General features: G+C 35.2%; 1 protein-coding gene and 1 long non-coding RNA gene across 7 annotated transcripts in view; one reads left to right on the forward strand and one right to left on the reverse strand.

Moving 5' to 3' along the window:
• The window catches only part of LOC126760312 (palmitoyltransferase ZDHHC8), a 118,918-nt gene that overhangs the window by 95,026 nt on the left and 11,697 nt on the right, over positions 1 to 12,195 (reverse strand). The window lies entirely within an intron of this gene.
• On the forward strand, positions 9,578 to 10,464 carry LOC126760313 (uncharacterized). Its single transcript, XR_007667186.1, has 2 exons — positions 9,578 to 9,764; positions 9,802 to 10,464. It is a non-coding gene; the product is annotated as an uncharacterized LOC126760313 (long non-coding RNA).

Here is a 12,195-nt window from a genome sequence, read left to right on the forward strand (position 1 = left end):
GATATAATAGATATATTCCTTTGAAATGAGATATTAAAATTTCTATTCGATATCTGAAATAATTTCTTGCGGTTGTAACCCAATAGACCCCCTTATTTTCCTGTAGAATTTTCAAAAAATTAAAAAAAAAACAAGAAAAAACGTTAACTTCGGTTGCACCGAAGCTAAATACGCTTCACAGGTGCATTTCTGTTAGTAACTATGTGTTCAGTTTGTATGGAAGCTATGTATATGCTATAGTTTTTTAGAGATTACATTGTTGCCTTAAAAAATAACATATACCAAATTTCGAATTATCTTGTCAAATGTGAATTGTCCATATTTGATTCAAATGTATATGCTATAGTTAACCGATTCCAACAATTTCTTCGGACATTACATTGTGAATATATCTTGTCAATGTGAAAGTTTTCCATACAAGCATTTGATTCCGATCGATCAGTTTGTATGGCAGCTATATGTTATAGTGGTCCGATATCGGCCGTTCCGACAAATGAGCAGCTTCTTGAAGAGAAAATTACGTTTGCAGAATTTCAAAACGATATCTTAAAAACTGAGGAACTAGTTCGTATATATACAGACAGACGGACAAGGCTAAATCGACTCAGCTCGACATACTGATCATTTATATACTTATATATTTATAGGGTCTCCGACGATTCCTTCTGGGTGTTACAAACTTCGTGACAAACTTAATATACCCTGTTCAGGGTATAAAAACCGGTCTAATCTATTCTCTAATTGAAAAACTATTTAAAAATATAGTCCCGAAATTTCATAGGTTTACTCCGAACATTTTCGAAGAAATAGGCCCAAACCAATGCACTTTAAGTACCAAAACTTTGAGGTTTCCCCGAAACTAACTTTTATACTCAAGTGCTTAATAGCGCGCTTTCCCGAGAAAACTATTTCAGCTTTAACTATTTTGATGCCGAAAAAAACAGGTAAAAATGGCACTTTTTCATAAAATCCAGGCCTACATCACCAATTTTTCGAAATTCTCAAAACCCCTTCACTATGCACTTGATAAAAGTTTCCTTATTAAAAAAATAGTTTTTCTTCGTTTCAGATAAGAAGCCTAGCCAGGAAGTTGACGGCCGCAAACAATGTCAATCAACGAGATCGTTGATATTTCCCCGATTTTGTTTTTTTTTTTGACATAAAGTAATTTTTATTTTGTAGTTCTATAAAACCTCTTAATATATATGCAAAAGAATCGGATAAGAGCTGTTTTTATTCTCCCATAATAAAAGTGGAAAAAATTCCTTTTTTTTGACGGTTCAATCAGATCCATCGGTATATCTGTAAACGCGTTTTTTTAAGCAGCATTTATAAAATTTGCTTGAGTGCTTTGGATTGCGGGATTACAAAGTCTAACTCGTGCAAGAATTGAAGCCGAATGACCATCAAAAGCCGTTACTTGCTCACAGATTCAGTGTTTTGTGTGGTCTATAAACAGAGTGAATTATTGGGCCACAATTTCTTCTAAATGAAGCCGGCCATAATACATAGTCAATGGGGAACGCTATACACCCATGATTAATGACTTTGTCCTGGCTGAATTGGAGGATATGGATCTGGACAATCTTCTAACTTTTTCTAACAAGACAGCGGTACATGTCACACATACAAATAAACAATCAATTAATGGAAGGAGACTTTTGGTGAGCGTAGTATTACGCGTCTTGGAACTGTGGCCTCAAAGTTCATGCGATTTAACTCTACTGAACTATTTTTTGTGGGGTTATGTAAAGCCGATTGTCTGCGCAGATAAGTCCGAGGCGATTGACTACTTGAAAGAGAATATTCCGCGCATTATTGTTGACAAATGGGCACAATTGCTGCCAAACGTGGTCGAAATGATGCCACTCGCTCAGTAATTCAAACGGCCACGGTAGTCACTTTCCTTTGGGCGTTTTTAAAACATAATGGAAAGCCGTTTATAAAAAAAGCTATGTTTTTGGCAATAACATTAAATTGTAAGGAAAACACTATTTTTTATTTTTTTTTTCGCAACCTGCTCGCAACTTCTATGTGACAAAGTGACAAATTCTGATATTACCAAATACGTGTCCGATATTACGTCTCTGTGATTCTCTGACATCAATTTCTTCCAATGAAAACAAAAATTTCCAGAAAACGACTATTTTTCATAAGAAAAATGAGAAAGATATTACTATGAACCTTCACGTAACAGTCTATATAAGCTACAAAAACTTGGGGAATTGGTATTGTAGGACAAATGAATCATGCTCGGATCACAGATAGCTTTTGATTTTGTCAAACCGAGTAGCTCTGGTGACTATTTCCGATATGACATTGACCAAAGGATTAACGCAAACGTTAAAATTGTTATATGGCCACATCTATTTTCTAGGAATATGTCGGCATAATTTATATGGTGGAAAAGTCTTCGGTATTTTATCAAGTTACCCCCGTACACATACACAAAAGTACAAAAGAAAGTACAGTATAAGTAAATAGCAGTCTTCCTCAATAATCTTTGCTTACATGCACTCAATATTTATTTAATACACTCATGGTCACTTATAATAAGCCTTACGAAAATTTATCGCTTGACCATGAAAATTGGTGCTACCAACAACAAGTGTTATTTATCAGAAACCCCGCACGCTTCACTACGGACGGACTGCCAGCAAATGCTGTCATTATTGCCATTTCGATGGGTGCTCGTGAGTTGCCAATAATCGTCGTCGTCGGGCACTTTGTCATCGAGACTCGGCTAAAAAACATCGCACGCCACCATAACCGTAAAGCAATCGCATTAATCACTACTTTGCTGGTGGTGTTGTTGTTGTACAAAAAATATTTTTACTTTTGTGTAATCATCAATTGTTCTTTTGAATTAGTAATTGAGTACTCAAATACAGACGATTGAATTACCCAACTGATGGACGGCATCAAATGACGGACTGACATTCAATTTTGACAATTACTTTTTATTTGCGAATTATAAAAATAGTAGAAACGTGGAATAAAAAACACTGTAATAGTGTTTCCGTTGCTCTAGCAATTCAAAAGTGATGAATTCAATCATTTTGCTGAGCTTCATTTAAATCGCAGAGCCGAGGCATTGAACGACTAATGGCATCTTGTTAATAGTGATTACAACGCTGATGGCAACAAAGTTAATAAAAAGTTTAAATTTACATACAGAAGTCGAATAGTATATTTATATGTATGTTTGCATGTGTGCGTGAGACTAAAATAAGTTTTTGTTTATAGAAATTAACTTCTCATCACCGGATGCTTCGCAGATATCTCATTAGCGTTAACTATATATGTATGTAAATATGTACATAACATATATATTTCCGGAAGGCAATTCTAACGAGATTTTAATTCATGACTTTTTTGTTTAAACGGAAAGTCTAATTATTTAAGTAAAAAGTAAGTGGGCAAACGAAATGCCAATAATCAACATCCGTCACTGAGAACCTTATAGTTTATAAAATGTAATTTGTCATAAGAATATTACACAAGAGAATATTGCTCTGATGTTTTTTAAGTAATTTTTAACTATAATCTTTCAAACAACTTCATGCACGATAAAATATTAGTTTTGGGTCCCGCAGATCTGGTCGCTTGAATATGAGATCTGAATTCGATAGAACAAGATGTCGAAGGTTCTGGGTCTCACAAATCTAGTCGCTTGAACATGAGATCTGAATTCGATAGAACAGGAGATCGAAGGTTCCGAGTCTCACAGATCTAGTCGCTTGAACATGAGATCTGAATTCGGTAGAAAAAAGAGATCGAAGGCTCTAGGTCTCACAAATCTTGTCGCTTGAATATGAGATCTGAATTTGGCAGAGCAAGAGATCGAAAGTTCTAGGTTTCACAAATCTTGTCGCTTGAATATGAGATCTGAATTCGGCAGAACAAGAGATCGAAGGTTCCGAGTCCCACAAATCTAGTCGCTTGAACATGAGATCTGAATTCGGTAGAACAGGAGATCGAAGGTTCCCAGACTCACAAATCTTGTCGATTGAATGTGACATCTGAATTCCGTAGAAAAAGAGATCGAAGGCTCTAGGTCTCACAAATCTTGTCGCTTGAATATGAGATTTGAATTTGGCAGAACAGAAGATCGGAGGTTCTAGGTCTCACAAATCTTGTCGCATGAATATGAGATCTGAATTCGGTAGAAAAAGAGATCGAAGGTTCCGAATCTTACAAATTTTGTCGGTTGAGTATGAGATCTGAATTCGGCAGAAAAAGAGGTTTAAGGTTTCGAGTCTCACAAATCATGCCGCTTGAATATGAAATCTGAATTCGGTAGAACAACAGATCGAAGGTTCCGAATCCTACAAATTTTGTCAGTTGAAGATGAGATTTGAATTCTGTAGAACAAGAAATCAAAGGTTCCGAATCTCACAAAACAAGAAATCAAAGGTTACGAACCTCACAGTATAGTCTAGTACATAAAATTGTCACATAACTCAATAAACAAGAAACATTGGCAATGTTATAGTTATTTGTACAAAGAGCAGCAGCATCAAGACTGGAGACGAAAGAACGATCTAGAGTAAATCATATGTTGTAAAGGGTGTCCAAAATTACGAGACCAAGTTTTTTTTTGTTTTCAGTGAACCACTTCACAAGCCTGTGAAAGAAGAAACACTCTTCTTAGTCAAATCTGGGAGTACGGATGGTGGAGCACCAATTCATAGCGTATTCCTCTGATTAATCGGCCAGTAATATGGAGCAGCTTTGACTGATGTTCAAAAAAAGCCTCGTGTATCTTTCGCAGTTTTAGTTCGTAAAAATTTAAAAATTTGCTAATAATGTGACCTATCTTGGAATTGCCAATGACGTTGACTAACTCTATCAATTTCATTTTAAGGTCACCCAACAAAATTTAACAAATTTTCGCGATGTTTTTTGCGGTTGCTGAATCTTGTGGTTTCGCTGAACAGGGTGTATCGTTTTGATGGAATTCAAGCGAGGCGAAAATTATGTGATGTGTAAGGAGTAGATGTGTTGACCGAACGCCAATGCCAAAATTGGTTTGCAAAATTTCGTTCCGGCGTTCGCGATCTTAAGATTGCACCACGTCTTGAAAAGACACTTGAAGCCCATGTGGATAAAATAAAGTCGTTGGTTTATGCTAATACGTGAAAAAATATTTGAGAGATTGCTGAAAGATTAAATTTGTCTACCGCGACGCGACATTCGAGTTCCTCATGTTTTTCAGAACAAAATTTGCTACGTCGCATTAATAGTTAAAGAAGTGATCCATTTTTGAAGCGTATTGTCACTGGCGACATTAAGTGAGTTTTTTTACAAGAATGTAAAACGCAAGCGATCATGATCTAAAGGATATGAATCAGCTCAAACCACTTCGAAGGCCGATAGTCACCAAAAAAGCTATGTTGTCAGTTTGTTGGGATTTCAAAGAGATCGTTGATGTGTATTGTAATCGGCCGGACAAATTGAGTGAAGCACTCGAAGGAAGAAGAGGCCAGAATTGATCAATATAAAGGATGCAGCGTTCCTCCAGAATAATGTAAGACCTCATACAAGTTTGATGACTCGCCAAAAGCTTTTGAAGCTTCAATGGGATGTATTTCCACAACCCAATATTCTGCCGACTTGGCACCTTCGGATTATTACATTTTCCGTTCTGTGCAAAGTTTTTTGGATGGGAGAAGCTTCACCTCAAATCAGACCTACTTGAACCAGTTTTTTGCCTGTAAGAATCAAACATTTTATGAGCGTGGTATCAATGTCTTGCACGAAAGATGACCAAAGGAATTGGATCAAAATGGAGAATACTATATATTTTCATAAATTGCCTAACAAAATAAAAAGAACGATTGGATTAAATGTCATGAAACTTTGCAGTATTCTAATTAAGCGTAGTACACCAAATCATGCATAGAGGTGGTTTACTTATGGCGCGATCACGAGGTCACAACAAAGTCTTTCGTCCTATGTAGTCTAACTAATTTTGAGGAATATTGCAGAATTCCTGTCCTTGGACGGATAAAGTCCATTTTTTTAAGTGAACTAGACTATCGTGGGAGCGACGACAGAGTCTGTGGATGTAAAAAAAACGGGTTTGCAAAAAACTAACAGTTATTTACCGTTATTTCCAATGCAAACAGACCACCCTGTCTACTAACACTTCTAAAAAAATCAGCTTAGCTCAGCCGAGCGAACTTCTTATACCCAAGGGGGGCATGAGTTTGCGTTCATGCAGAGCTTTAATTGTCGCCTTTACATTTGAATCGGTATTGAACGACGACGCTGAGGCCAGGGTCAAAAATCACTTGCGCACCAGCACACAAACACATACATGTGCGAACGTGTGTATGCTTGAATGGAAATGAGTATAGTGTTACGTCCATCACAAAGTCAGCTGCCGTTTGGCTAAGGTGACATTGAAATGCGCAAAGCAACAACAACAAAACCAACTAGTGCAAACGCAAAAACGGTGAGTAGTAAAAGCGGCATGAATGCTAGAATGAAACGAAAGTGCAGAGAATTGAATGGAAAGATGACCAGTTGATGGCCATGTCGTCAGCAAATAACAGCACAGCAAACACGGCAGCAGAAAGCATTGGAAAGGCCGAGGCAGGCAGGCAGGCAAGTGGAGCGGAAGTACGGCTGCAGCGTGCGTTGGTGTGCTGTTGCAAGTACGTCTTAAGCTCCGCAACCGTACTGCAGTTTGGTGTCACCGAGAGTCAAAAGTAATGGCATTTTGTGACACGCCAACTGACGAGCGGAACTACCGGCGTGCGCATGCATATGTGTTTGTTGGCTTTTTATTGAGTTTTTTTTTTTTTTGGAGCAACAACCAGTTGGTTGGTTGGTTGGTAGTGCTGCACACACGTCCAGTGTTAATTCCTGTTGTCATATGACTCGCTGCCCTTCCGTGCCTTCGTCCACGACGAAGTTCGGTTGGCAAGCACTGTGTGGCAGTCCGTTGAGAGACACTTTTTGCGACAAACTCGTTGACATATGCAGGCACGCATGAGTTCGGCGTTCCGCAGAGCAAACGAAAAGGCATACGATTTTCATTTAATGCCACACAATTGGCTTTTAGGCTTTGTTGCTGGGCGCAAATGTGTCCACATGCAAGCGCACTTACATGCACACACACACATTTATTTAGTTTGGCAATTTTCGCGTTCTGCTCACTTGACAGCCGAGTAAGCATGATATGTTTTATTTGCTTTTCAATTTCTTTGTTTTTTGTTATTTTTTTTTGTTTTTGGTCACAATACCGCCGCTGTTGTTTTAATTGTTTTATGGACACACTCTTGGCGTTTAGTACTAATTTTTTACTGTCGTATTTTATATACATATATATGTACATACTATGTATGTAGGTATGTCGGCTCTTTGGTTTAGTCATCGCTTCGGGTGCTGACTGCCCGTATGAAACAAAGAAAATGTAGGAACAGTTTAGTTGCGGTCATTATAGCAAAATGAAATAATACAACAAAAACGTAACTAAATTCTTATCAGTATCGGGAAATTCGACTTTACCTTGGATTATATGAATGTGTGCTTCTACTGTGGAACTGTAGGAGTATTAGTCATTTGACAGTTGTGCATGGAATTTCGATAAGATATACATATATGGGTTTAGCCCCTTTTTAGATTTCTGATGAAATAGGCATATATACATACATACATATGTGAAGGAACACTCAAAACCGTCTTAATGAAATTATATAAAATTAAAAAACTGCTTAATTTTTCTTTGAAATAATTTAGTTATTATTTTTGATTATCTATATATTAAATATAAAAAATATCTACTGTAATGATGACGTAAAGTTTTAATTTTGAAAATATATTTTTTTAATTTAAAATAGTTACAAAAGTAATGCAATTTCTAAAGATTTTAAAGCAAAACTATTTTTTATGCAAAACAGTTTTCAAATAATATCTAAATATTTTGAAGAATTTCCACTCGAATTTCTTTTGCTTTCATGAAAGTGGATGTTTAAAACTGGGGAGGGTACTGCTGAAAATATTATAACAACTGATCAAATCTCACTCGGCCTAGTCCATTTTAGCTGCGAAAAAGCCGAATCGATCAAATATTTGTCATAGATTGATCAGGTTTGCAAATAAACTTGGTTTGGGAAATAATCACCTTTACCTTTAACAGAGTATATTAAGTTTGCCACGATGTTTGTAACACCCAAAAGGAAACGTTAGAGACCCTATTAAGGGATTACATGGGTTTAAGGGTTTCAAACAAATTTTTATTGCCTTATTAAATTCTACAACACCTCCAGAATATTGTTCTAAATTTTCAAGTTGATTCGAGTAATAGTTTCGGAGATATAGCCTTGAGAATTTGTGAGCTCGGGGCTAACTAGGCTAAGTGCGCCGTCTTTGAACGCTTTTTTCTCGAAACTGTGTTTTTGAAGTCGATTGGCAGTATTTCTCGAGAACTACTAAACCGATCTTCACGAAATTTTACATAGGTCTTTGAGATACAATTCTTAAAGACTTAGACGAAGGATTTTTTTTTTTCGATTACAACTATTTGAAAAAAAAATCGCGAAAAATGTCTGCCTAAAACCCAATTTTCAGTTTTTTTTTTGTTCCTTCATCCAAGTTCTAAGTTAAGGCTTTAACTAAGCACGTATTTTTCACTTTAGCTGATCCTATAAAGAGTTATTCTGTCAACGCGGGCGCATCTTTTTTCCGATGGATCGCCGGAAATGGCGTCGCAGTTTAAGATATTTTTGTATGAGAAAAAAATTGTTTAAAACATATTTTTTTTACCCGAGAAAACCCATGTAACCCCTTGAGTATATAAATAAATAAAACCAAAATGAACTGAATCGATTTAATCATGTCCGTCTGCCCGTCATTCTGATTGTTTGTATACGAATTGGTCTCTCAGTTTTTGAAATATCATTATGAAATTCGGTAGCCGTCCTTTTCTCGCCAAGAAACTACTCATTTGCCGGAACGGCCCTAATCGGACCACTATAACATATAGCTTACCTGCAAACTGAGGGATCGGAATGAAGTTCTTGTGTAGGAACTTTTTCATTTGACGAGATATCTTCATCAAATTCGGTGTGGGTTATTATCCAAGGCAGCAGTGCAATCTTCGAAGAAATTGTTCAGATTGAGTAACTATAATATATAGCTGCCATACAAACTAAAAATGGCATGTAGCGCCATCTTGTTGAAACCACATGAGTCAACATTTAAATGAAATTATCTTCAAAAAGTAAATGTCATGAACCAATCTAACGTTTCAAATAAAGAACCGATGAGATTTTGCAAATTTTTGCGTTTTTTAAAAATTTATCGAGCTCTTAAAAAATCACCCGATATGTACATATATAGAGGGTTAACTTCGGTTGCGTTTTTCTTGTTATTGTTTTTTATTTTGGAACACATGAAAACTTTTTCCGAAAAAATCAGCGAAAAAAACACCGGAAAATAAATTTTTATTAAAGGACGTACAATATATAGAGGCAAATAGTTAACTTCGGTTTTTTTCTTGTTAATTGTTTTTTATTTTGGAACACATGTAAAACTTTTTATGCATCGAAAAATTTTTCACGTCAAACGACTCCACCACTGTCAAACTTGTCGACACACAAAAAAAGACAAGTATTTTTTAAATATTTGTATTTGTCTGAAATGTAAGTTGAATCTTCAGATTCAACTACATACATATGTACATATAAAATTGTAATATAAGATATGCCGGGTCGTTGATGCTGAGGAATGTCAAGTCAGCACAACGGCTTCAGGTAAATTTAGCAAGTAAGATTTTTATAAAGGTTTCAGGTAAATTTAGGAAATAAGATTTTTGGTAAAGAATAAAATGATGATTAATAAACTGGACGGCAAGCCGCTCAGTACGGTAAACCGGAGTTTCATTATATCGTAATTGGCGCAGTCGAACGGAACGGTTCCATATTCTCTCTCAGCTTCGCTCAGCTAGCAAAGAAAAGCTAAATAAAAGCTAAATAAATTATTATTAAACAAAAGTACTGTTATTAAAAGAAAAGTGACAAAGATACAGCTAATCATATAAATCCCAAAGCAGAACAAAATAATACATTTGAGTTGGAAAATTATAGCAAAAGCAAAAACATAATTCAAAAAGTGAAAAAATTTGTGAAAAGTGCAAAACAAAAATTATTTTGAGAAAAAATAAAGAAAACTGTTGAAAACACTAAAACGGCAACAGCGGAGACAGCAGAAGCAGCTTTAACAAAAAAAAAAAAAAAAAAACAGCAATATAAACAGCAGCAACAGCGGAGACAGCAGCAAGATCTTCAGCAAAAAAAAAAAAAAAACAACAACATCAACAGCAACAACAGCAGCAGCAGCTATAGTGCAGAAAAGTATTACAAGTGATGGAGCTGACCGGAAACGAAGGCGGCGACGAAAACCACGAGAAGGATGGTGAACGAAATTCAAGCTACTGACAGCGGCAAAGGGAAAGTGAAATATTTATGATCAACAGGGAGAAGAGAAGTTTCTAACAGCAACAACATTAACAAAAAGCAACAACAACAACATTAACAAAAGCAAGAGCAGCACCAACAGCAAGGTAAAATACTATTCAACTAATAATTTAGTAATTTAAGTAGTAGTTTTATTTGAAGCCAATACTTTCTTTGTAAAATGTTTCAATCAATTCAAAAACAATACCATTAGAAAAAGAAACGAACAAACGAGAAAAGAAAAACAAAAAGCAGCAGTAGATACAGAAGTTAATTTGTTAAAATTCCTTTAAAATATAAAATTGCGTACTTAGATTATGTGTGTAAAGTTATAGCACTATATATATATGAAATATAAAAGCTACTTTTAAGGGAAATTATGGATTTTTTGTTTGAACCTCTACCTGAAACAAATTTTCAAATGAATACGGAAGAGTTACGTTTATGGCAACGAAATGCCATATTCGAGTGTGAATGTGATAATTTCATTAATAGACGGATAGAAGCTGGTCGAACACACCTATTGCTTTTCGAACGAGAGGGTTAAGTGCAATTCGAAATCCTTAATGCTAATGGAAATAATCGCTATTTAAGTGAGCGAAGGTGGCAAAAGTGCTGACATCAATAAAAATTAATAAAATATTGTATGTATCTTAAATATTTATGAAATTTTTAATAAGACATCTCAATTGAAACAAAATTCTTTGGAATTGTATCTATGTAGCTCGAAATTTGTAGAACTTTACGGTAATTTTTAATAAACCATATGATTCGTTAATAGGAAATGATTCCTTTTCTTAAAAAGCGTTAAAACCATTGATATCGAAAAAATGACAATAATTTTGAAAAATGGTGTGAATCTTCCATTCTATATATGAAAACTATGCAAGAGCAAGTTTATTCATTAGATATAAGTGAAGTAAAGAACATCAACCTTGATCATTTAAAATCAAATGAGAAAAAGGAAATCGAAAAATTATTAAAGCATTTCAATAAACTTATCTATAAAGAAGGGGACAAGCTCACAAATGCAACAGCAGTAGTTCATGAAATTAAAACCGTTACGGATCAACAACTAAATTCAAGAATTTATAGATTGAAAAACATGAAGAAGAAGTAAATCGAAGACAAATTATCTGAAAGAAGAGCAATAATAATTAGAAAAAGTCACAGTAGATATAGCTCACCTATTCTAATAATACCGAAAAAGATAGATAATTCAGGAATACAAAAATTCAGGCTAGTGGTTGATTATAGGAGGTTAAACCAATTGACTGTAGACGATAAATCCTCTACCGAATATCAAGGAATCTTAGATAAATTGGGAAAAGCACAGTACTTTAGCACCATAGATCTAGCAAAAGGTTACCATCAGATTTTAATGGCAGAAATGGACATCCAGAAAACAGCTTTTGTCACTCCGGCAGGACTATATGAATACGTCCGAATGCCTTTCGGGTTGAAAAATGCCCCAGCTACTTTTCAGAGATTTATGAATGACATATTGAGGGAATATATAAATAAAATATGTGTCGTATATTTAGATGACATATTAATTTTTTCAACTTCATTAGAAGAGCACATAAACTCATTAAAAAAAATTTTTTTGAAACTACAAGAGAATAAATTAAAAATACAGGCAGATAAATGCAGTTTTCTTCAAAGAGAAACTACATTCCTAGGACACATTTTAACAAAAGAAGGCATCAAGCCTAATACTGATAAAATT

Source organism: Bactrocera neohumeralis, chromosome 5 (assembly GCF_024586455.1).
Source record: "Bactrocera neohumeralis isolate Rockhampton chromosome 5, APGP_CSIRO_Bneo_wtdbg2-racon-allhic-juicebox.fasta_v2, whole genome shotgun sequence".
NCBI classification, from domain to species: Eukaryota; Metazoa; Arthropoda; class Insecta; order Diptera; family Tephritidae; genus Bactrocera; species Bactrocera neohumeralis.